This window comes from Macaca fascicularis, chromosome 9 (assembly GCF_037993035.2).
Source record: "Macaca fascicularis isolate 582-1 chromosome 9, T2T-MFA8v1.1".
NCBI lineage: Eukaryota > Metazoa > Chordata > Mammalia > Primates > Cercopithecidae > Macaca > Macaca fascicularis.
Genome location: NC_088383.1, coordinates 107,751,061 through 107,776,901, shown reverse-complemented (window position 1 = coordinate 107,776,901; position 25,841 = coordinate 107,751,061). Strand labels below are relative to the sequence as shown.

The 25,841-nt window shown below is 37.8% G+C and overlaps 1 protein-coding gene across 2 annotated transcripts in view; it reads left to right on the top strand.

The window, feature by feature from the left end:
- Positions 1 to 25,841, top strand: part of HPSE2 (heparanase 2 (inactive)) — a 792,642-nt gene that overhangs the window by 410,425 nt on the left and 356,376 nt on the right. The window lies entirely within an intron of this gene.

Here is a 25,841-nt window from a genome sequence, read left to right as displayed (position 1 = left end):
ATAGCCAACTCTGCCACAGAGTTTTTATTTCTCACTCAGAGAGGACCACCAATATAGTACCTTGCCTTGGAGGAAGCAAACTATCAGCCCTGAATGCATATTCTTCTTCAGGACTACACCCTTCTGCAAATATAGGAGGGCTAATATGGCTTCTATGAAGGTGAAAACCGGTCTTCCCCCAGCTTACTCTAGCAAAAAAGTTGGTCTGATTGGCATAGCAGATGAGACCCTAGATTTCTTGCTCACCCTATTTCTTCCTGCTCTCTTGTACCCCCCTCTCACATTCAAAAATTCAGAATATTTCCAAATGTGCTGTTTTATAAGGAAATGCAGAGGGGTGGAGAATGAAAAACAATCTAGATGTTAACATCTGGAGTAGACTAAATTAAGACATATAACTCATTACTGCAGCAATTACTTACTAAGTCTGGGAAACTTAAACCTAAATCTGGGCTGAAATTTTTCAAGCATGCCTTCATATAAAAATAACTTGGAGGGGCTGGACGCAGTGGCTCACACCTGTAATCCCAGCACTTTGGGAGGCCAAGGCGGGCGGATCACGAGGTCAGGAGATCGAGACCATCCTGGCTAACACAATGAAACCCCGTCTCTACTAAAAATGCAAAAATTAGCCAGGTGTGGTGGCAGGCGCCTGCAGTCCCAGCCACTCGGGAGGCTGAGGCAGGAGAATGGCATGAACCCGGGAGGCTGAGCTTGCAGTGAGCCTAGATCTCGCCACTGCACTCCGGCCTGGGCAACAGAGCAAGACTCTTGTCTCAAAAACAAAAAAAAAAAAAACAAAAAAAAAAAACAAAAAAAAACCTTGAGGGAAAAATCTGCATGGACTATTTTGAATTTCATCTCCACCATTAAAAATGCATGGCCTTGCTTCCTCATTGATTATGGGGAGAATCATACTCTCTAGGGCTGAAATGGGTGCCTTTGCTTTTGACCAAGGGATGCTAAGTTAAAGAATATTTTAAATCATAAAGTCTTTTTCCTACTAACGAGATGGCTATTTACTTTTTAAATCTCTTGGTTAAAGCAAAGCTAAAATTCTCATAATGTTGGGAGTCTTGTTAGTAAGCCTTGCTTATGTCTACACAGGCACATTTTCTATAGAATTAGACTTAGTAGCTATCAAGCATAATTTTTGTAAATTCTTCACCCTTTTCCCAGGACAGTATAAGCTCTGAGGCCCAGTGTTCTGTTATTGAATTTTCTGTTTTCAGATTGAAGCCTTTTATTTGTGAATCATAGGTGTCTTTTGCCCATTAGGTAGAGGAAGGCATGATACATAGGGCATCTAAAATAGTCCCCTCCTTCCGGTTAAGTCCTGTTCCTTATCTTGCTTTGTTCTTTTCTTCATCTTTTCCTCTTCTTCCTCCTCTCCCTACCCCTCTTCTTTATCACATTTATTATCTTCCTCCTCCTTCTCTCTATTGCATTTATTGTTTTCTGTCTTCCCCAATAGAATGTAATCTCCGTTAGCACAGGGACTGCATATGCCTCATTCACTGCAGTTTCCTTAGTGCTTGGACCATAGTAGGCAATAGTATTTATGAACTAACTACCTGACTGTCTGATTAAATAAATGAATGAATGAGTGAGTGAGTGAATGAATGAATGAATGAGTGAATGAGAATAGCCAGAAAAGAAACAAGTAACTTTAAAAATCCCCATTAGTGAACAGCAAACACCAGGGCCTGTTGGTTGGTGGGAGTTGAGGGGAGGGAACTTATAGGATGGGTCAATAGGTGCAGCAAACCATCATGGCACACATATACCTATGTAATACACCTGCATGTTCTGCACATGTATCCCGTTTTTTTTTTAAGAAGAAATAAAATTTTAAAAAGAAAGAAAATAAATAAAAATAAAAAATAAAAATCCCCAGTGGTATCAGACAAAAGTGAGAGGTTAAAAATTTCATACAAGTAGTGTTGAAAAATCACTTTGAAAATGCAATCCAGCCCATATATTAAAGGCTAGATAAAGTTTTTGGTCTTTTGTTTGTTTGTTTTTGTTTTTGGGGGAAGTTTAAATTTTATTTTTAATTGTGGTAAAATATACATAACATAAAATTTACCATTTTAATCATTTTAAATGTACTATTCAGGGCCATTAAATAGATTCACATTATTGTGCAACCATTACCATCATCTATCTCCAGAACTTTCTTCATTTTTTTTTTTTTTTTTTTTTTTGAGATGGAGTCTCACTCTGTTGCCCAGTCTGGAGTGCAGTGGCATGATCTCAGCTCACTGCAACCTCCACCTCCCAGGTTCAAGCAATTCTTCAGCCTCAGCCTCCTGAGTAGCTGGGACTACAGGTGCACGCCACCACATCCGGCTAATTTTTATATTTTTAGTAAAGATGGGGTTTCGTCATATTGGCCAGGTTAGTCTCGAACTCCTGACCTCATGATCCACCCGCCTTGGCCTCCCAAAGTGCTGGGATTACAGGTGTGAGCCACTGCGCCCAGCCCAACTTTCTTCATCTTGTAAAACTGAAACTCTTTATTCCTTAAACAATAAGGCCCCATTCTCTCTTCCTGTTATCCCCTGGCAACCACCATTCTTCTAACTCTATGAATTTGACTATTCTAAGTACCTCATATGAATGGAATCATCAGTACTTGCCCTTTTCCGAGCAGCTTATTTCACTTAACGTAATGTCTTTGAGGTTTACCTATGTTGTAGCACATGTCAGAATTTCTTTCTTTTTTAAGGCCAAATAATATTCCATTGCTTGTATACACCATATTTTGTAATTCACTCATCTGCCTATGACACTTGGGTTTCTTCTACCTTTTAGCTATTATGAATAACGCTGCTATAAATGAATGTACAAATATCTGTTCATGTTCCTGCTTTCAGTTCTTTTGGTTATATAGTCAGAAATGGAATTGCTGGATCATGTGGTAATTCTAATTTTGTGAAGGACTACTATACAGTTTTATACACCATTTTACATTCCCACTAGCAGCACATAAGGATTCAAATTTCTCTATACTCTTACCAGCTGACACTTACCTTCTGGGGTTTTTGTTTGTTTATTATAATAGTCATTCAAATGGATGTGAACTGACATCTCATTGTGATTTTGATTTGCATTTCCTTAATGATTAGTGATGTTGAACATATTTTTATATACTTATTGGCCATTTGTATACCTTTGGAGAAATGTCTATTTAAGTCCTATGCCCATTTATAATTGGTTTTGTTTTTGCTGTTGAGTTTTAGGGATGCATGAGATTTTGTTCATGAGAATGTATCAAAGTTAATACAGAAGGCAGGATGATATAGTACAAATAATTGGTACCAGGAATCAGATGATTATGAGTTCTAGCCAGGCTCTCCCACTTACTTAGCCTTGTAACTTTGGAAGAATTATTTATTCTTTCCCAACTTCACCATCCTTGAAATTTTCATTCTGCTTACCTTTCAAGGTTGTGGGCATATAATAAGACGATATACATGAACATTCTTTGAAAACTACAAAGCATTATTCAAAAAGAAGTGGTGTGTATTAGTTAGGGTTCTACAGAGAAACAGAACCAACAGAGTATGTCTGAGAGACAGAGAAAGACAGAGATTTATTTTAAGGAATTGGCTCACATGATTATAAAGTTTGGCAGCTCTAAATCTTCAGGGTGGGCTGGTAGGCAGGACACCCAGAGAAGAGTTGCAGTTTGAGTTCAAAGGCAGTCTGCTGGCAGACTTTTGTATTTACCTGGGGAGGCCAGTCTTTTCAAATTGAAACTTTCAACTGATTGGATGAGGTTTACTCACATTATGGAGAGTAATCTGCTTTACTCAAGGTCTACTGATTTAAATGTTAATCTTACAAAAAAAAAAAAAAAAAAAAGCCTTCACAGAAACATCTAGAATAATGTTTCACCCAATATCTAGGTATTGTGGTCTAACCAATTTGCTACATAAAATTAGCTATCACATGGTAAAAATAGTGGTCAGATATATGCCTTGGTGGCACCACCACTTCAGCAACCTTAAAGCAGTTTTTAACTACTAATTTTTACCACATGACAAAACATGTAATTCATCCACACTTCTATTTCTCCAGTCCTTTGACTACCTTACTTCATAACTACCATTACTATTTCCCCTTTGTAATTAAATTTAAGCTGTCCTTCTCTAAGCATCTTTCTGCCCTTTTCTGTTGAAGGGTGTTTCAGTTTTCTGTTGCTGCATAACAAACCACTGTTGAAAACCTAGTGGTGTAAAACAATAATTATTTAGCTTAGGTTTTTTTTAAAAAGAAAATTTTTTAGAGACGGGGTCTTGCTCTGTTGCCTGGGCCTGAGTGCAGTGACACAATCCTAGCTCATTGCAGCCTCTAACTCCTGGGCTTAAGCAATTCTCCCACCTCAGCCTCCAGAGTAGCTGAGAATACAGGCACATACCACCACACCCAGCTAATTTTTAAAAAAATTTTGGTAGTGATGGGGTCTTCCTATGTTGCCCAGACTGGTCCCAAACTCCTGGTCTCGAGCAATCCTCCTGCCCTGATCTCCCAAAGTGCTGGGATTATAAGTGTGAGCCACCATGCCTTGCCTCATAAGTTTTCAATTTGTGCAGTGCTTGTGAAAGAAGGCTCACTTCTCTTCTATGTAGTATCATCCAACTGGGCAGCTTGAGCTGGTGGATTTACTCCCAATATGGCTGACTCACATGGCTGGTAAATTGGGGCTAGCACAATGTCTACTGAAGCTGAAGGCTAGGGGCCTAATTTCCTCTTTACCGGGTCTCTTTTTGGGATATTTGTTTTCCTCATGGCATGATGGCTAGGTACCAAGAGTAAGCATTATAAGAGATAAGAAGAGGAAGCTGCCAGTTTTGTAAGAGGCCTGGTCCTAGAAACCGGCACACTGTCATTCCTGGAATATTCTGTTGCTCGAGTAGTCACAGAGTCTGAATTCAAGGACAGGAGATATATACTCCAACTTTTCTATGAAAATAGTGTCAAAGAATTTGGGACAATGTTTTAAATCTGCCACAAAGGTACTTCCACAAACCCCAATATTTAATCTTGTTGATGCCCTCTTTTCAGTGTTGCTATTTGAAGTTAAAATTTTATACAGTGTAGTAAAATGAACGTAAAAAAACATTGGAAATAGAGTCTTTTTTTGTTGACCCTACATGATACAGACACAAAATCCTTTCAGAGTTTTCTCATGTATTCATTCAATAAATATTTGAGCATCTGCTATGTACTTGGCACCATTCTAAATACTTGGAATACAGTGGTGAACAAGACAGACAAAGTCTTTGCATTCTTTGGAGCATATATTTTAGTGGGGAAATAAACACATAAAAAACAAATGATGACAGATACAGTGCAGAGAATTAAACTACAATGATGTGTTAAATGACTGAAAATGAATGCTTTCAGCTGCAAGTAACAGCTGAATTTAATTAAGAGTAGTTTAAATGATGAGTCTGGAAGTAGGGTGGTTCTGGCTGGTTAATTTAGTGGTCAGAGACATCAAGAATCCAGGTGCTGTCCATCTTTCTCCTCTCATAGTCATAAAATGACTGCAGCTGTCTGGCACCACATGCATTCATGACCATGTCCAATGACAAAGAAGGGGAAAAAGGAGTGTATGTATATAAATCTTCTCTCTTTTCCTTTTGCATGAGTGAGAGAAATTTTCTCAAAGTAGCTTTCTCTCATGTCTCATTGGGTAGAACTGTGTCACATGCCCATGCTTGAGCCAATCCTAGCAATGGTAGTGAGACCACTGTAATCAATTTACACCAATTAGGTTTCACCGCCCCCCCACTGGGGCTGGAACCTGTATCCCTATAAGCACCAGTGTGCTCAAAGAAGGATGATTTAATTCTTGTTAGCAAAGGAGGAAAAGGAATTGGCTTCAGCTTCAGTGACTAGGTTCGGATGTTAGGGAAGGCCTCCCTTGAACAGTTGTTATTTAAGCTGAAATCTGAATGACAGGAAAGAGCTATCCTTGCTCAAGGAAAAGCAAGCACTTAAAGACTTAAATAATTGGCATCTTACCTAGTTCTCCAGCCTTTTCTCAAATAATTATCCACATATCCATCCCAGCCTTGGTTTATGACATTTTTGGCTGTACACTCTTTTTTCTTTTCTTTCATCATAGTAATACCTATTTTTCGTTTAGGAAAGCTCAGCTCAAATATTACTTCTTCAGGAATACCATTTTTCCCTCTCCGCACCTCACACACATCCAAAAACAACAATAAACCTTCTTGGATTGATAAACTCTGAAGAAGTATGTACCTCTCTTTTGTTGTAAGTATTACAGCAGGGTTTTTGGGTATACTTGAGTAGTGTGCAGCTCCTACTATACTGTTGGTTGCAAGAATACAGATCATATCCATTTTTTTCTTTGTACCCCTAATGACTATCACAGTGCCTGACACACAGTAGATTATTGATAAATGTCTGTTGAGTGAATGAAAGAGAAGGAGGGAGGAAGGAAACCTTTACCCTTATGAAACATACAGGCTACTGAGGAAGATGGAGAAATAAGCAAATAACTGCAATGAAGCCTGCTAAAGTGCTATACCACAAGGAAGACATTTGAAAAGATTTTAAGAGCAGAAGCAACAACAGCTACCTCTGACTTCAGGGGTTTTCTTGAAAACAATGCAGACTCATGAAATGGTTTTGATATTTTAGAAAACTCACATTTTTTAATTCTGTCCTCAGATGGACAAACTGAATATAGTTCAAGGGAATAAAATAATTTTAGTAGGATATGCAGAATGTGACTAAATCTTTCCCCAGGTAATAGAACCATAAAAGATTAGAAATGAGATGCATTTCTGAAGTCACCTAAAAATTAGCTACATCATTTTAAAGATAAGGTAAATTAAGTGACACTTTCTTAACCTAGATAGCTTCGTATGATAGTAAGAGACATTAGCACACAAAAAATCTTCAAGCACCACAGGAAATAAAAATGAAGAAAAGTTTTTCTGAGTTATGTTAATAACGTTTTAGCGAATTAAAACATACATGCAGAAAAGTGCACACAGTATTAGTGAATAGCTAGATGCATTTTCACAGTGAACACACAGTGAACACAACGACTCAGATCAGAAAATAGATCATTACCAGCATTAAGATGGTCCTTCCATGACCACCCCTGCTCACTAACATCTCCTCTTTGAAGATAACCATTGTTTATCTTCTTATTGACTTGAAAAACCATGAAATTAGTTTTGCCTGGTTTTGAACTTTGTATATATGGAATCATACAGTATGCACTCTTTTATATTTGGCTTCTTTCACAACATTATTTTTGTGAGATTCATACGTATTATTTCATATAGCTGTAGTTTGTCCATTATTATTGCTATATTGTATTCTGTTACTTGAGTATATTAAGTTCATTTATTCTGTCTGTTGTTGATGAACATTTGGGTTATTTCCAGTTTGAGACTATTGAAAATAGTAATTTTACATAAGAATATCTAGAGACATTTTGCTTTTGGTAAACATGTTCACATTTCTGTTGGGTATATGCCTTGGAATGAATTGCCAGCTCATAGGATAAATGGGTTTTAGATATTTCTCAATAGTTTTCCAAAGTAGTTATCTAATTTACATACCCATTAGCTCTTTCAGTTTTTTTCTACATCCTCACCAAGAGTTGGTATTGATGGTCTTCTTATTGTAGCCATTCTGGTCGATATGTAGTGGTATCTTATTGCATTTCCTTTCTGAAATGCCTACTCAAACCTACCTGTTTTTTTTTTTTTTTAAATTATCTGTCTTTTTCTTACTGATTAGGTGTTCTGGATATAGTCCCTTTATTGATTACAAATATCTTCACCCACTTTTTGGATTGCCTGTCAACTAACTTAGTGGTGTCTTTTAATGAAAAGAAGTTCTTAATTTTATTATAGTTAAATTTATCAATCTTTCTCTTTCTAATAGTGCTTTTTGTATCCTGTTCAGCAAGTTATTGCCAACCACAAAAGACTAATATATTCTCCTGTGTTATATGTGAGAATATTTATTATTTTACCTTTTACATTTAGAACTACAATATACATGGAATTGATTTTTTTGAATATGAGGTGGGAATGGAGGGTGGGTTAAATTTTTTTCTATTTGCGTATCCACTTGACCAAGCATCATTTTTGTGAAAAGATCATTTTTTTTCCCTAATTGTTTGTAGCAAAGCCTTTATCATAAGGCAACTGTCCAGATATATGTTGATATGTTTCTGAACTCCATCTTCTGTTCCATTGGCCTATTTGCCTATCTTTATATCAGTATCACACACTCTTAATTACTATAGATCTATAAGTCTTGATATCTGGTAGAATAAATTCTCCAGCTTTGTTTTCCTTCTTCATGGTTGCCTTGGCAATTCTTGGCCCTTCATGTAACTATATAAATGTTAGCATTAGCCAATCTATTTCTATGTGAAGTCTGCTTATGATTTGATTGGATATGTATTCAATCTATAAATAAGTTGGAGAGAATTAATATTGAGCTTTCCAGACCATGAACATGATATATACATTCATTTGTCTTTTGTTTTCAGCAATATTTCATAATTTTCTGTGTAGATGTCTTTAACGTCTTCAAATGTATTCAAATATGTTTATTTTTATATACATTTTGCTATTGGGCATGTTTTTATAATTTTATTTTCTATTTGTTTTTGATGGAATATAAAAATATACTTGATTTTTAATATATTGATTTTATATCTGGTTACCCTACTTAATTCCCTATTCATTCTAAACATTTATCTGCAGATTTTTTGGATTAATATGTATAAAATCATGTTACCTGTGAATATTGACAGTTTTATTAATCCCTTTCCATTTCTTATACCTTTATTTTAAATTCTTAGCTGATTAGTTGAGGAAGACCTCCAGTGCAATGTCAAAAGGAAATGGTGCTAGTGGGCATCTTCATTATCAATCTCAGGCAGAAATCTTTTGCTTTTCTATCATTAATATGAGGTTTGCTGTAGATATTTGTAGATACCCTTTATTATCATAAGGATGTTTCCTTCAATCCTAGTTTGTTCAGAATTTTTATCATAAATGAGTGTTGAGTTTTATCTAATGCTTTTGCTATATCCATTAAGATGATCATAAAATTTTTCTTTATGGTGAATTACATTGATTAATTTTTGAATGTTAAGCTAACTTTACATCCTGGAATAACTCAGTTTAGTTTTGATGTATTATCGTTTTTATATATTTCTATTTTCTTTACTAAGATTTTATGTAGGATTTTTACATCTATGCTCCTGGGAATGCCTGACTGCTATGTTTTATTTCTGGTAAGACCATTGTCAGGTTTTTGTATCAGGGTTATGCTGATCTAATAAAATGAATTGGGAAGAGTTCCCATTTCATTTTAATTTTCTGAAAGAGTTGATTTAATATTGGTATTATTTCTTAAATTAATGGAAGAATTTATCAGTGAAGCCATCTAGATGTAGAGATTATTTGTGAGAATGTTTTCGATTATAGATTAAACATATATAGTCATGCAGTGCATAATGGTGTTTTGGTCAACAATGGATCAGATATATGACATTGCTGTCATAAGTTTATAATACTGTGTTTTTACTGTAACTTTTCCATGTTTAGATACACAAATACTTAGCATTGTGTTACAGTTGCTTACAATGTTCAGTACAGTAACATGCTATACAGATTTATAGCATAGGAGCCATAGGCTATACCATATAGGCTAGGTATGTAGTAGGCTGTAGTATGTAGGTTTGTATAAATACATTCTATGATGTTTGCACAATGACAAAATCACTCAGCAACATATTTCCCAGGACTTATCCCTGTCATTAAGTGATGCATGAATGTAAATGTGTAAGTATGAAAAACTTATTGGAAAATGGTCCATTTGATGTATAAAATTAGAATTAGGACACCTGTGAAGTTTGTGAATGTAATTTTATGGATTAAAAAAGCAAGTGTCAAAAACTTAATAAGATATTAAGACCAATCATATTTTGTATTTTTTATGTTAAATTTGGTAAACTGATTTTTATAGGAATTTGTCCATTTCATATGTAGTTTTAAATCTATTGGAATTGTCATTTTACCTTCATTATATTATTAATGTGTGTTGGATCCATAGTGATGTGCCAGTTTTAATTCCTCATACATGTATTATTATTTGTGCCTTCTTTTTTTTCTTTTTTTTTTAAATTTATTTATTATTATTATACTTTAAGTTGTAGGGTACATGTGCATAACGTGCAGGTTTGTTACATATGTATACTTGTGCCATGTTGGTGTGCTGCACCCATCAACTCGTCATTTACATCAGGTATAACTCCCAATGCAATCCCTCCCCCCACCCCCCTCCCCATGATAGGCCCTGCTGTGTGATGTTCCCCTTCCTGAGTCCAAGTGATCTCATTGTTCAGTTCCCACCTATGAGTGAGAACATGCGGTGTTTGGTTTTCTGTTCTTGTGATAGTTTGCTAAGAATGATGGTTTCCAGCTGCATCCATGTCCCTACAAAGGACACAAACTCATCCTTTTTGATGGCTGCATAGTATTCCATGGTGTATATGTGCCACATTTTCTTAATCCAATCTGTCACTGATGGACATTTGGGTTGATTCCAAGTCTTTGCTATTGTGAATAGTGCTGCAATAAACATACGTGTGCATGTGTCTTTATAGCAGCATAATTTATAATCCTTTGGGTATATACCCAGTAATGGGATGGCTGGGTCATATGGTACATCTACTTCTAGATCCTTGAGGAATCGCCATACTGTTTTCCATAATGGTTGAACTTGTTTACAATCCCACCAACAGTGTAAAAGTGTTCCTATTTCTCCACATCCTCTCCAGCACCTGTTGTTTCCTGACTTTTTAATGATCGCCATTCTAATTGGTGTGAGATGGTATCTCATTGTGGTTTTGATTTGCATTTCTCTGATGGCCAGTGATGATGAGCATTTTTTCATGTGTCTGTTGGCTATATGAATGTCTTCTTTTGAGAAATGTCTGTTCATATCCTTTGCCCACTTTTTGATGGGGTTGTTTGTTTTTGTCTTGTAAATTTGTTTGAGTTCTTTGTAGGTTCTGGATATTAGCCCTTTGTCAGATGAGTAGATTGCAAAAATTTTCTCCCATTCTGTAGGTTGCCTGTTCACTCTGATGGTAGTTTCTTTTGCTGTGCAGAAGCTCTTTAGTTTAATGAGACCCATTTGTCAATTTTGGCTTTTGCTGCCGTTGCTTTTGGTGTTTTAGACATGAAGTCTTTGCCCATGCCTATGTCCTGAATGGTACTACCTAGGTTTTCCTCTAGGATTTTTATGGTATTAGGTCTAACATTTAAGTCTCTAATCCATCTTGAATTAATTTTCGTATAAGGAGTAAGGAAAGGATCCAGTTTCAGCTTTCTACTTATGGCTAGCCAATTTTCCCAGCACCATTTATTAAATAGGGAATCCTTTCCCCATTTCTTGTTTCTCTCAGGTTTGTCAAAGATCAGATGACTGTAGATGTGTGGTATTATTTCTGAGGACTCTGTTCTGTTCCATTGGTCTATATCTCTGTTTTGGTACCAGTACCATGCTGTTTTGGTTACTGTAGCCTTGTAGTATAGTTTGAAGTCAGGTAGCGTGATGCCTCCAGCTTTGTTCTTTTGACTTAGGATTGTCTTGGAGATGTGGGCTCTTTTTTGGTTCCATATGAACTTTAAAGCAGTTTTTTCCAATTCTGTGAAGAAACTCATTGGTAGCTTGATGGGGATGGCATTGAATCTATAAATTACCTTGGGCAGTATGGCCATTTTCACGATATTGATTCTTCCTATCCATGAGCATGGTCTGTTCTTCCATTTGTTTGTGTCCTCTTTGATTTCACTGAGCAGTGGTTTGTAGTTGTCCTTGAAGAGGTCCTTTACATCCCTTGTAAGTTGGATTCCTAGGTATTTTATTCTCTTTGAAGCAATTGTGAATGGAAGTTCATTCCTGATTTGGCTCTCTGTTTGTCTGTTACTGGTGTATAAGAATGCTTGTGATTTTTGCACATTAATTTTGTATCCTGAGACTTTGCTGAAGTTGCTTATCAGCTTAAGGAGATTTTGGGCTGAGACAATGGGGTTTTCTAAATATACAATCATGTCATCTGCAAACAGGGACAATTTGACTTCTTCTTTTCCTAACTGAATACCCTTGATTTCTTTCTCTTGCCTAATTGCCCTAGCCAGAACTTCCAACACTATGTTGAATAGGAGTGGTGAGAGAGGGCATCCCTGTCTTGTGCCAGTTTTCAAAGGAAATTTTTCCAGTTTTTGCCCATTCAGTATGATATTGGCTGTGGCTTTGTCATACATAGCTCTTATTATTTTGAGGTACGTTCCATCAATACCGAATTTATTGAGCGTTTTTAGCATGAAGGGCTGTTGAATTTTGTCAAAAGCCTTTTCTGCATCTATTGAGATAATCACGTGGTTCTTGTCTTTGGTTCTGTTTATATGCTGGATTATGTTTATTGATTTGCAAACGTTGAACCAGCCTTGCATCCCAGGGATGAAGCCCACTTGATCATGGTGGATAAGCTTTTTGATGTGTTGCTGAATCTGGTTTGCCAGTATTTTATTGAGGATTTTTGCATCGATGTTCATCAGGGATATTGGTCTAAAATTCTCGTTTTTTGTTGTGTCTCTGCCAGGCTTTGGTATCAGGATGATGTTGGCCTCATAAAATGAGTTAGGGAGGATTCCCTCTTTTTCTATTGATTGGAATAGTTTCAGAAGGAATGGTACCAACTCCTCCTTGTACCTCTGGTAGAATTCAGCTGTGAATCCATCTGGTCCTGGACTTTTTTTGGTTGGTAGGCTATTAATTATTGCCTCAATTTCAGAGCCTGCTATTGGTCTATTCAGGGATTCAACTTCTTCCTGGTTTAGTCTTGGAAGAGTGTAAGTGTCCAGGAAATTATCCATTTCTTCTAGATTTTCCAGTTTATTTGCGTAGAGGTGTTTATAGTATTCTCTGATGGTAGTTTGTATTTCTGTGGGGTCGGTGGTGATATCCCCTTTATCATTTTTAATTGCGTCGATTTGATTCCGCTCTCTTTTCTTCTTTATTAGTCTTGCTAGTGGTCTGTCAATTTTGTTGATCTTTTCAAAAAACCAACTCCTGGATTCATTGATTTTTTGGAGAGTTTTTTGTGTCTCTATCTCCTTCAGTTCTGCTCTTAGTTATTTCTAGCCTTCTGCTAGCTTTCGAATGTGTTTGCTCTTGCTTCTCTAGTTCTTTTAATTGCGATGTTAGAGTGTCAATTTTAGATCTTTCCTGCTTTCTCTTGTGGGCATTTAGTGCTATAAATTTCCCTCTACACACTGCTTTAAATGTGTCCCAGAGATTCTGGTATGTTGTATCTTTGTTCTCATTGGTTTCAAAGAACATCTTTATTTCTGCCTTCATTTCATTATGTACCCAGTAGTCATTCAGGAGCAGGTTGTTCAGTTTCCATGTAGTTGAGCGGTTTTGATTGAGTTTCTTAGTCCTGAGTTCTAGTTTGATTGCACTGTGGTCTGAGAGACAGTTTGTTATAATTTCTGTTCTTGTACATTTGCTGAGGAGTGCTTTACTTCCAATTACGTGGTCGATTTTGGAGTAAGTACAATGTGGTGCTGAGAAGAATGTATATTCTGTTGATTTGGGGTGGAGAGTTCTATAGATGTCTATTAGGTCTGCTTGCTGCAGAGATGAGTTCAATTCCTAGATATCCTTATTAACTTTCTGTCTCGTTGATCTGTCTAATGTTGACAGTGGAGTGTTGAAATCTCCCATTATTATTGTATGGGAGTCTAAGTCTCTTTGTAAGTCTCTAAGGACTTGCTTTATGAATCTGGGTGCTCCTGTATTGGGTGCATATATATTTAGGATAGTTAGCTCTTCCTGTTGAATTGATCCCTTTACCATTATGTAATGGCCTTCTTTGTCTCTTTTGATCTTTGATGGTTTAAAGTCTGTTTTATCAGAGACTAGTATTGCAACCCCCGCTTTTTTTTGTTCTCCATTTGCTTGGTAAATCTTCCTCCATCCCTTTATTTTGAGCCTATGTATGTCTCTGCGTGTGAGATGGGTCTCCTGAATACAGCAGACTGATGGGTCTTGACTCTTTATCCAGTTTGCCAGTCTGTGTCTTTTAATTGGAGCATTTAGTCCATTTACATTTAAGGTTAAGATTGTTATGTGTGAACTTGATCCTGCCATTATGATATTAACTGGTTATTTTGCTCGTTAGTTGATGCAGTTTCTTCCTAGCCTCGATGGTCTTTACATTTTGGCATGTTTTTGCAATGGCTGGTACCGGTTGTTCCTTTCCATGTTTAGTGCTTCCTTCAGGGTCTCTTGTAAGGCAGGCCTAGTGGTGACAAAATCTCTAAGCATTTGCTTATCTGTAAAGGATTTTATTTCTCCTTCACTTATGAAACTTAGTTTGGCTGGATATGAAATTCTGGGTTTAAAATTCTTTTCTTTAAGAATGTTGAATATTGGCCCCCACTCTCTTCTGGCTTGGAGAGTTTCTGCCGAGAGATCTGCTGTTAGTCTGATGGGCTTCCCTTTGTGGGTAACCCGACCTTTCTCTCTGGCTGCCCTTAAGATTTTTTCCTTCATTTCAACTTTGGTGAATCTGGCAATTATGTGTCTTGGAGTTGCTCTTCTCGAGGAGTATCTTTGTGGCGTTCTCTGTATTTCCTGGATTTGAATGTTGGCCTGCCCTACTAGGTTGGGGAAGTTCTCCTGGATGATATCCTGAAGAGTGTTTTCCAACTTGGTTCCATTTTCCCCCTCACTTTCAGGCACCCCAATCAGACGTAGATTTGGTCTTTTTACATAATCCCATACTTCTTGCAGGCTTTGTTCATTTCTTTTTCTTCTTTTTTCTTTTGGTTTCTCTTCTCGCTTCATTTCATTCATTTGATCCTCAATCGCAGATACTCTTTCTTCCAGTTGATCGAGTCGGTTACTGAAGCTTGTGCATTTGTCACGTATTTCTCGTGTCATGGTTTTCATCTCTTTCATTTCGTTTAGGACCTTCTCTGCATTAATTACTCTAGCCATCAATTCTTCCACTTTTTTTTCAAGATTTTTAGTTTCTTTGCACTGGGTACGTAATTCCTCCTTTAGCTCTGAGAAATTTGATGGACTGAAGCCTTCTTCTCTCATCTCGTCAAAGTCATTCTCCGTCCAGCTTTGATCCGTTGCTGGCGATGAGCTGCGCTCCTTTGCCGGGGGAGATGCGCTCTTATTTTTTGAATTTCCAGCTTTTCTGCCCTGCTTTTTCCCCATCTTTGTGGTTTTATCTGCCTCTGGTCTTTGATGATGGTGATGTACTGATGGGGTTTTGGTGTAGGTGTCCTTCCTGTTTGATAGTTTTCCTTCTAACAGTCAGGACCCTCAGCTGTAGGTCTGTTGGAGATTGCTTGAGGTCCACTCCAGACCCTGTTTGCCTGGGTATCAGCAGCAGAGGCTGCAGAAGATAGAATATTGCTGAACAGCGAGTGTACCTGTCTGATTCTTGCTTTGGAAGCTTCCTCTCAGGGGTGTACTCCACCCTGTGAGGTGTGGGGTGTCAGACTGCCCCTAGTGGGGGATGTCTCCCAGTTAGGCTACTCAGGGGTCAGGGACCCACTTGAGCAGGGAGTCTGTCCCTTCTCAGATCTCAACCTCCATGTTGGGAGATCCACTGCTCTCTTCAAAGCTGTCAGACAGAGTCGTTTGCGTCTGCAGAGGTTTCGGCTGCGTTTGCTATTGCCCTGTCCCCAGAGGTGGAGTCTACAGAGACAGGCAGGTTTCCTTGAGCTGCTGTGAGCTCCACCCAGTTCGAGCTTCCCAGCAGCTTTGTTTACCTCCTTAATCCTCAGCAATGGCGGGCGCCCCTCCCCCAGCCTAGCTGGTGCCTTGCCGGTAGATCACAGACTGCTGTGCTAGCAATGAGGGAGGCTCCGTGGGTGTGGGACCCTCCCGACCAGGTGTGGGATATGATCTCCTGGTGTGCCTGTTTGCTTAAAGCGCAGTATTGGGGTGGGAGTTACCCGATTTTCCAGGTGTTGTGTGTCTCAGTTCCCCTGGCTAGGAAAAGGGATTCCCTTCCCCTTTGCGCTTCCCAGGTGAGGCAATGCCTCTCCCTGCTTCAGCTCTCGCTGGTCGGGCTGCAGCAGCTGACCAGCACCGATCGTCTGGCACTCCCCAGTGAGATGAACCCAGTACCTCAGTTGAAAATGCAGAAATCACCGGTCTTCTGTGTCGCTCGTGCTGGGAGTTGGAGACTGGAGCTGTTCCTATTCGGCCATCTTGCTCCGCCTCCCTTTTTTTTCTTTTTTGTTCAGTCTTGCCCAGAGTTCAATCTTCTTAAAGTACTAACTTTTGGCATTGTTGAGTTTTTTCTCTATTTCATATCTGTCTTTTATTCATTGATTTCTGCTCTGACATTTATTTTTTTCATTGTACTTCATTCTAATTTGCTATTCTTTTTCCAACTTCTTTAGATGGAAGGTTAGATTATTTCTTTAGATTTTTCTAATATGTGTATTTAAGGCTAAAAATCTCCCATTTCCCTCTGTATACTGCTTTAGCTGCATCCCTTGAGTTTTCATGTCTTTTATTTTTATTGTTAAATTCAAGATATTTTCCAGTTTCCCTTTTGAGCTATTCTTTGACCTGTGGGTTATTTTAAAGAATGTTGCTTAATTTCTAGTTATCTTTTAATCTTCTTCATTTAACTCTACTGTAAAGAACATACTCATCAATCCTTTAAAATTTGTTAGGACCTGTTTGTAACCCAGCATATATTCTATTATGGTAAATGTTGATTGAAAAGCATGCATTTTTTCTGTTTGGAGTTCTATAAATATTAGGTGACGTTTGTTGATTATGTCCTTTAAATTTTATATATTCTTATCAATAGTTTCTATCTGCTTCTAAAGGTTATTGTTAGAGGTATGTTAAAATGTCCCACTGTGACTTGTGTATTTGTTTATATATGCTGTTTTCTTTTTTAATGCATTTTTGAGGCTATATTTTTATGGACATGAAAATTTAGAATTATATCTTCTTGGTAGATTAATACTTTTAATAACTATCTATCTCTATGTATCTATTTATTTATTTTTTTGAGATGGGGTCTTGCTCTGTTACCCAGGCTGCAGTGCAGTGGCATGATCATAGCTCACTGCATCCTCGAACTCCTGGGATCAAGCAATCCTCTCACCTCCGCCTCCTGAGTAGCTGGGACTACAGGCATGTACCACCGTGCCCAGATAATTTTTTTATTTTCTATTTTTTGTAGAGATTGGATCTTGCTATATTGCCCAGGCTGGTCTTGAACTCCTGGCCTCAAGCAGTCCTCCTGCCTTGGCCTCTCAAAGCGCTGGGATTACAGGTATGAGCCACTGTGACTGGTGCATTATTTATCTTTATTTATAGTAATCTGTCTATATTCATTTTGACTGCTGCTGTAACAAATCACCACAAAGCGGCTTTAAATAATGCAAATTTATCATCTTACACTTTGGGAGATCAGAAGTCTAAAATTTATTCTCCACAACTGTGTTCCCTCTAGACGTTCCAAGAGAATCTGTTTCCTTGACCTTTTCAGATTCAGGAGGCTGCCTACATTCTTTGGCTCCTGGCTCTTTTCTTCCGTCTTCAAAGCCAGAAGCATAATATGTTCAAATCTCTTTCCCTCTGTCCCTCTGCTGCTTTTGTCACATTGCCTCCTATCTAACTTTGACTCCACCTGTATCTCTTTTACAAGAAGACTTGTAATTATATCAGGCTCACTTGGATAATTTAGGATAATCTCCCCATCTAAAGATTCTCAATTTGATCACATCTTCAAAATCTCTTTTGCCACATTAAGTAACATTCATAGGTTCCAGGGATTAGGATGTAAACATTTTGGTTGGGAGAAGGCAGCCATCATTCAGCCTACCACAACATCTTTAACTTTTCGTTGTCTGATAGAAATATATAGGTATATACAACTTCCTTTTGGTAAGTGTTTGCATAGCATTATTTCTCATCTTGTTACTTTTATCATTTTTGTATCCTTAAAGTTGGCCTCTTTTTCAGTAACATTATGGGTTTTGTTTTCTTTTTAGCTGACCATCTTTGTCTTTTAATTGGAATTCTTAATCCATTTCCACTGAATGTTGTCACTGATATATTTGGATTTACATCTATACCTTATTTATTTTCTAATCATTCTACATTTTTATGTCCATTTCTTGTATTGAATTTTAAAATTCATGCTTAGTATTTCATTTTCTCTATAAGCAGTTTATTAAACATTATAATTTTTAGTGATTATTCTTGAAATTATACATTCTTATATAGTATGATATTATTAAGTTAAAAAACCCTTTGACATGAAGGTCAAAGGAAATATCATACAAATTATAACTATAACATATTTATAATCTTGATATGGAGGTGGCTGAATGAAATCCATTTGCCAAACCTCAGAATGTCCATTAGGTAGGTTAAAATGACCTGGAACTATCTGAATTGTCTTTCCTGGGCTGAATTCTGGACAAACAGTACAAGACAGTTGTAACTCTTTGGCAGCCCTTGAAATATTTCCCCACTAATAATACTGCTTTATAAAATTTATCAGTTGCCCAATTAGTCATCTGATGTGTCATTTTGGGTAAGGTTTTTAAAAGACATATAGATTCTGGTAATAGCAGTTTATTATTGGGGCCATACCATAAATTTGTTGTTGGGCAAAAAATGCAATTGTTATCAGCCCAATATAATTTTTTTTATGTGATGCCCAAGACTGAGCAACTTTCTCAACATCATTTAAATCCTTTTTTGGAAAACAATACATATTAGCTATAAGGTTTTAGTCTTAGTGGAACTCAAGGTAGTTGCTTTTGCTGCATGATCAACCAAGTCATTTTTCTTAGCCTTTCTAATTTAGAGTGCCCAGAAATTTTGATTATAGCCAAGGCAGAGGGAAGTTGAATTGAATTTAATAAATTGGCAAAAGTTCCATTTTTAATTTAGTTCCCTCTGGAAGTTAAAAATCCTTTTTGTTTCCAAAGCACGCCAAAATCATGAACAACCCCAAAGCCATAACGGCTATTGGTATAAAAGTTTGCAGTTTTATTTTCACCAGAATATAAGCCCTGATTAAGGCATAAAGTTCTGCTTGTTGGGCTGAAGTAGCCATCAGCAGTGCAGCTTCTTCAATTACAGTCATTGCTGCATGTAGTCAGGTGCTGCACATTTTTGTCAACTGACCACGTATATGACAGTGGTCCCATAATTGTAATACCTTATTTTTACTGTACCTTTTCTATGTTGAGATATGTTTAGATACACAAATACTTAGCATCATGCTACAATTACCTACAGTATTTAGTACAGTAATATGCTGTACAGGTTTTTAGCCTAGGAGCAGTAGGCAATATCATATAACTAGGTATGTAGAAGCCTAGGTTTAAGTACACTCTATGATATTCTGTTCATACAATGATGAAATTACCCAACAATGCACTTCTCAGAATGTATTCCTGTCATTAAGAGATGCATGTGTGTACTTCAAGAAGAGTTATAGTATATCTAGCACAACATTTTCCTATATTATCTGTCATTTATGATGCATCAGTAAACCATGAAAGTTCTGCATTTGGTCTAGGAATTTCATGTAAATCAACTTTAGGTTTTAGCTGACCAGTTAGATTTGAACAGTCATGATGTGTCTTATCAACAGGTAGGGGAAGGAGGGTTACTGGATTAAGAGTATTACAGTGAGAAAGAATATGATGAATCAACAGCAAGATCTCATAAGAAGTTAGTCTGCTTGCAGAATGATACTGAGTATAATGAGAGTTCTCTATGGTTTCTACAAAGCTTCTACAGCATGAGGAACATAGACAGTGGGAGTAGAGTTCATGATTATCTCTTCTGTAGAGTTAATTAAAGTTGTAGTGGCTGATATAGCTGTCATGCAGAGAGGGAGTCAGCTATTGAACCTAATTGCTGGCTATAATAGCCAATGGGTCTGTGTTGAACTCAATGTTTTGGGGTAAAGAACCCCCCAACACATTTATTTCTTTTTCATACACAAAAATGAAGAAAGAGAGCTGATGATTGGGGTACCTTAAGGCAGGAAGACTTAGAAATCCTTCTTTTGATAGAAAGCCATATAGGTGTTCTCTTTTTAGTCCAGGGGATCTGGTTTGTCAAATTTCTGAAGGGCATATAAGGATTACGCTATCAAAGGAAAATTAGGTATTCAGTTTTTACAGAACCTGCCAGCCCCTATCACCTTTGTAATAGTCTCAGTCTGAGATTGAGAAAAGTTTAAATACCCTTAAGTCTGTCAGGAGCCAAGAGAAGTCCTTGGTTATATGTCATGTGTCCCAAATGTTTGATGTGGTCCCGGGTAAATTATAGTCTTTCCCTGGAAACTTTGTGGTTTTTGTCTGCTAGAAGTTTAAGGAGATGAACATAATCATGTTCACAAGGAACAAAGAAGGAGGTCATCAACGTACTGCAAGAGAATCAATCCTTGGGTGAAAGACATGTCTGTTAAATATGTCTTCAGTATCTGAAAAGTAGATAGGGCTTTTTGTATACCCTCAAGGCATTACTATTTAGGTATATTGTTGACTTTCCTATGTGAAGACAAATAAAATTTGACTCCCAGCATCCACATGAATGCTTTTTTTTAAAAAAGCACTATGAAAGTATGTCACTGTAAAATTTACATTCTGTGAGAATGGAAGTCATGAGAGTATGGAGATTTGGAATGACAGGGTGTCAAAGAATGACAGTATTATTAATGGTTCATAGGTCTTGTACAAATCTCCATCCATGTCCATGAGATGTCTTTATAGGAATGACAGGAGTACTACAGGGGCTAGTACTAGGCACCACAAGATTCTTAGCTTTATATTCTTCTGTAATTGGCTTAATTTCTGCAGAAGCTTCAGGATTTAAGGAGTATTGTCTGATATTAGGAAGGGGCTTGTTTGGGTCAATTTGAATCTTTATCAGAAGAGCCCAGTGGGTTTGTCCAATTTCTATTGTAGATTTATCCAAAACTTCCTCAAAAAGCTCTTTTAAAAAGAACTAAACTCTCAGCATTTTTGTTATTTAGGTTAAAGACAAAAGTAGGCAAGAGTGTTGAAGAATTTTCACTGTTGTCAGTTAAAGGTGATGGGGATGTAAATCAGCTTTAAGAATTATCTTACCCTTATGGGAAAAGGTAATGGCCACATGATCTTTTTCTAAGAAGTTCCTTCCAAGTAAGTGAACTGGGGCCAAGAGAACTGGTAAAAAAAAAAAAGAATGATTTTAGAACCTAATTGACAAAGCAAGGGGAAAGATTTCTAAAATGTTAAAGGTATATTAGAAACTCCCACCATTTGCATTTTTTTTCAGTACTTCCGGGAAGGAACTGGTTGAGTCTGATTGATGAGTATCAAATACAGAGGATTGCCCCAGTGTTGATAAGGACAATGAGAATCTCCTTTCTGATCATGACAGGGGTTGTACCCAACTGATTAAGAGGCAAGATTGAAAGATTACCCCGCTGTTTTGGAGCACCCTCAGTCTATAAAGAACATAGAGGGTGGCCTACTAAAGGGGGTCATTTAGCTTGTTTTAATTGTATGCAATCTCCCCCTACTCCATGTCCAGACTTTTTGTAGTAGTGGCAGACTCCTTTAAGATTTAGTTTTATAGTGTTAAAGTACCATGTTTTATTATGAGGGATAGAAAGATAGTGAAGCTGTAGGTTCATTATTTTCTTTGCCCTCAATTTATCCATCTTACAAATTGTTCAGGCTAATTGGCTGGCCAGGTTAACTGAATCAGAGGTGGACATCGCGTTGTTTCCCATTCAAGGTGAGCCTATTTAGAATTGTAAGGTCGTTGTCTAAACTATTTACGAAAATAGAATTAAAAGCCACTTGGATAGATTTGGTGACTGACGGGAATCTAGAGTTTCCCTTGGTAACTATTTCATGTCTATTATAATAATTATACACTGCCTCAGTTTTCTTTTGGGTACAGGCGTGGATCTTGTTTTAGTCTACTGGTTTAGGGAATGTTAAAGCAATAGGTGGATATAAAGTTTTGGCTCTTCCTTGGACTTTCTCCCTCTTGGAAGGCAATGTTGCATTGGAGGCCTGTTAGAGCAGGGGTCCGCACCACCTGAGCCACAGATGGGTACTGGTCCATGGCCTGCTAGGAACAGGGCCACATAGCAGGAGGTGAGCAGCAGGCGAGCAAGCTGAGCGCTGACCACCTGCACTCTGCCTCCTATCAGATCAGCAGTGGCATTAGATTCTCATAGGAGCACGAACCCTACTATGAACTGCACAAGTGAGGGATATAGGTTCCGTAGTCCTTATGAGAATCTAATGCCTACTGATTTGAGGTGGAACAATTTCATCATCCCCCCTCTCTGGCCTGTGGAAAAAATTGTCTTCCAAGAAACTGGTCCCTGGTGTCAAAAAGCTTGGAGACTGCTGCATTAGAGGATTGTTCTAACCTGCCTTGCCATCTGATGTTGTGCTGATGTTCTCTGATGGGCATACACGTACAGCTAAACACCGAATAACACAGATTTGAAGTGCATGGGTCCACTTATATGTGGATTTTTTCAACCAAAAGTGGATTGAAAATATGGTATTCACAGGATGCAAAACCTGCATATATGGAGGGCCAATTTTTCATATATGCTGATTGGTGGGGCCAACTGAGGGACTGGAGTATGAACGGATTTGGGTATAGCATGGGTCCAGAAACCAATCCCTTGTGTATACTGAGAGATGACTGTATTAATGGATAAAAGATAAATCAGATTTATCAGTTTGGATAACAATTTTAAATTCTTCAACAAGTTTATGAGGGTCCTCAGTAATCTTGGTGAATGCTTTAGCTATATCCCTAAGTTCAGCTTTTGTCCAAAGTGTGTATAGGAAACATTTAGTAGAGTGCCCTCATTATTCGGATGGAGCTTGAAAGGGTAAATTTGAACAGGTTTAATAGAAACAGGGGAATCAAGGGAAGCTTTAGGGTCAGAAGAGTAGAACGGAAGTTCAGCAAGTGTAGGACATAGAGGTTGGAGAGCAGGAGTAGGAGAGTGAGAGTTAGTAGAAGAAACTAGAGTCTCAAGGGTTTTTTCTTTCTCATTTGGTTTTTTGTTAGCCTCTGTGAGTTTAAAGACTGTTCTAGAGAGAAGAAATTTTAGAGTCCTGAATGTGTTTGGATGCCTCTAAATGCTAACTAAAATATGTACTTCATTCAGGTTGTTTTGTTTTAGAATCATGGTCTTCCAATTTAATTTGGAGAAACTAGGTTTGGAAGGCTACTACAGATGGAAGGCCCATAATTTTTGAACAAATAACCAGCTGTAGTCTCAGAAAAGGGACAATCACTGCAAGGTTTAGAATTAAAGAATCCAAAACTTATAATAAGAATAATAATACTGAACAATAGGAAAATTTCCAAATAATAGGAAAACTAACATACCTAGAAGAAATCCCACACAGGCTAAAAGCCTTTGTGGGCACAAATGGAACAACACCCCCAAATTCCCAAATAAAGGCATTGACCTCAACCAAAGGGAGGGAGGGAGGAGCTCAAGAAGACTTACAGTTGAGGGGGCCAGCAGTCCAAGGAAGAAGAGAAGGAGAGCACAAGGGGCTCTTTGTTGTAGGTACCTCATCCGATTCCAGAGAAGTCAGTCCACTAGAAGGTAAAATTACTTCAGGTCCTGCTTCTGACATCAACTATGTTATCTAAAAAAAAAAAAAAAAAAAAAAAAAAAAAAGATTGACATGGAGGTCAAAAGAAATAACATTTACTTGGTAAATAGAGAATTGCAATGCAGGTACACTACCTCAGGACAGCCCTGAATAGTGTCCCGTAAGGCAAGTATAGGCGAGTGTGTTTAATTAGGGATTTTCACAAAAAGTTGTTTATGGAGGCAGTTCATTGGCTGGGCAAAAATCCTAAATTGTAAACCTCTTTTAATTGGTTAGTTAACTGGGGTACTCCCAGCTGGAGAGATGTTGAAGGTTGGAAGATACTAACCTCAGTTGTTTTTCTAAGTCTATTGGAACATTCCACCTTTAGCAGGTGTGAGTGCAGCCCTCTCAAAATCTCCTCCCTCTACTTTAGAAAGCCTTAGCCTTAGTTACCTCATTTTCTTTCACAATGTAAATTAGTAATTTTATAATTTACTCGACAACACAAGGGCCATAAAATACTTTAAATCTATTTATCCACTCCCCATCGTTTATGCTGCTGTTGTCATTTGCCTTATTACTCTGTATATTTTGCAGCCCACACTCCCAGAACTGGAAGCTAAGCCCCCAGGCATCTGTTAAGAAACACCTTTGACTGTAAAAAAACAAAAACAAAAACAAAAACAAAAAAAACAAGCAAACAAACAAAACCTTTAAATTCTAATGGCTGCTTCTTATCTTTTGCATTTTAAATCTTACATATATTCCTTGTTGGTCAACTCTAACCCAGAACGATAAGGAGAAGAGGATGTGGAGAAATGTAGTTTCCAGCTTAACCAAGTTAGCACAGCACAAACCATCACATCATTTTCTTCCAGAAAATATTTACTGGCAGTAAAATATTTACTGGCAGACAGATTAGGGGCCAGTTATCTCAATCCTAGTTGGAACCAAGCCGACTTGAAGCTTGTTTCTGTCTTTGTAAGGACCATTTTATTTCTGGTTCATTCTTACTCTTAGGTTGCATCCTTTCAGGTTCCCAACAGGAAGCATAGGAAATTTACCAGGGCATATGCTCCTAAACTGCAAGTACTATACTTGTATCCCAGCACTGTAAGGCTGCCGGAAACTGTGCTCAGCATCTTAGCCTCTTAGCTGCTGCTTTCTTCTTATTCAGCTTCTTGGCTCTGTTTTGTATGTGAATCAACAACTGCTTTGAAAGGAAAGCCATGAAAGACAGCTAACCTCAATTAGGGATTTTTCTTTCATAGATCTACCTGTTATATCCTGCCTGTCTTGACAGCTATATGATGCCTTCAGACTGATTTTTTTTTTGAGATAGTGTCTTGCTCTGTTGCCCAGGCTGGAGTGCAGAGCTGCCATCATGGCTCACTGCAGCCTCAACCTCTTAGGCTCCAGTGATCCTCCTGCCTCAGCCTCCTGAGTACTGGGACCACAAGTGCATGCCACCACACCAGGCTAATTTTATTTTTATTATTGTTTTACTTTTGTGGAGATGGGTTTCTCCCTTTGTTGCCTGGGCTGGTCTAGAACTCCTTGCCTCAAGCAATCCTCCTGCCTTGGCCTCCCAAAGTGCTGGACAGGCTTGGGTAACTGCCTGGCCAAACTGATTTTTAAAATAATTTTTTTCTAGTTATTCTCAGCAGGAAGATTGGTCTGATACAGCCTGACTCTTCCTAACCAAGAGTGGAAGTCTCTTGAGTGTTTTTAAATTAATTGGCCACAATGTATAACGTAATAACAAATTATACTGGATAATAAAGAGGAAGGGACAAAGATAGCATTAAGAAACAATAAATAATGGCTGTTTTATTGGCTGACCTCCCTATTGCTGAAGAGAATTGTCTGCCATAGTTAAATAAATAAAACCCTGCTGCTTCTTACCCTGGAGCATCGTAATACTTGAAGTTGCCCAAATAACAAGCATGTCATAAATTGCAGTTTGATATGTCTGCCCTTAATGTGTTTCTTAATTGATTGTTTTCCCTGTCTCTGGTATTGTAATCAACCTTGCCTTTTCCTTTGGTTGGGCAGTCATGTGGGTCTGAAGTTGTGCTTCGCTTTCAGCTG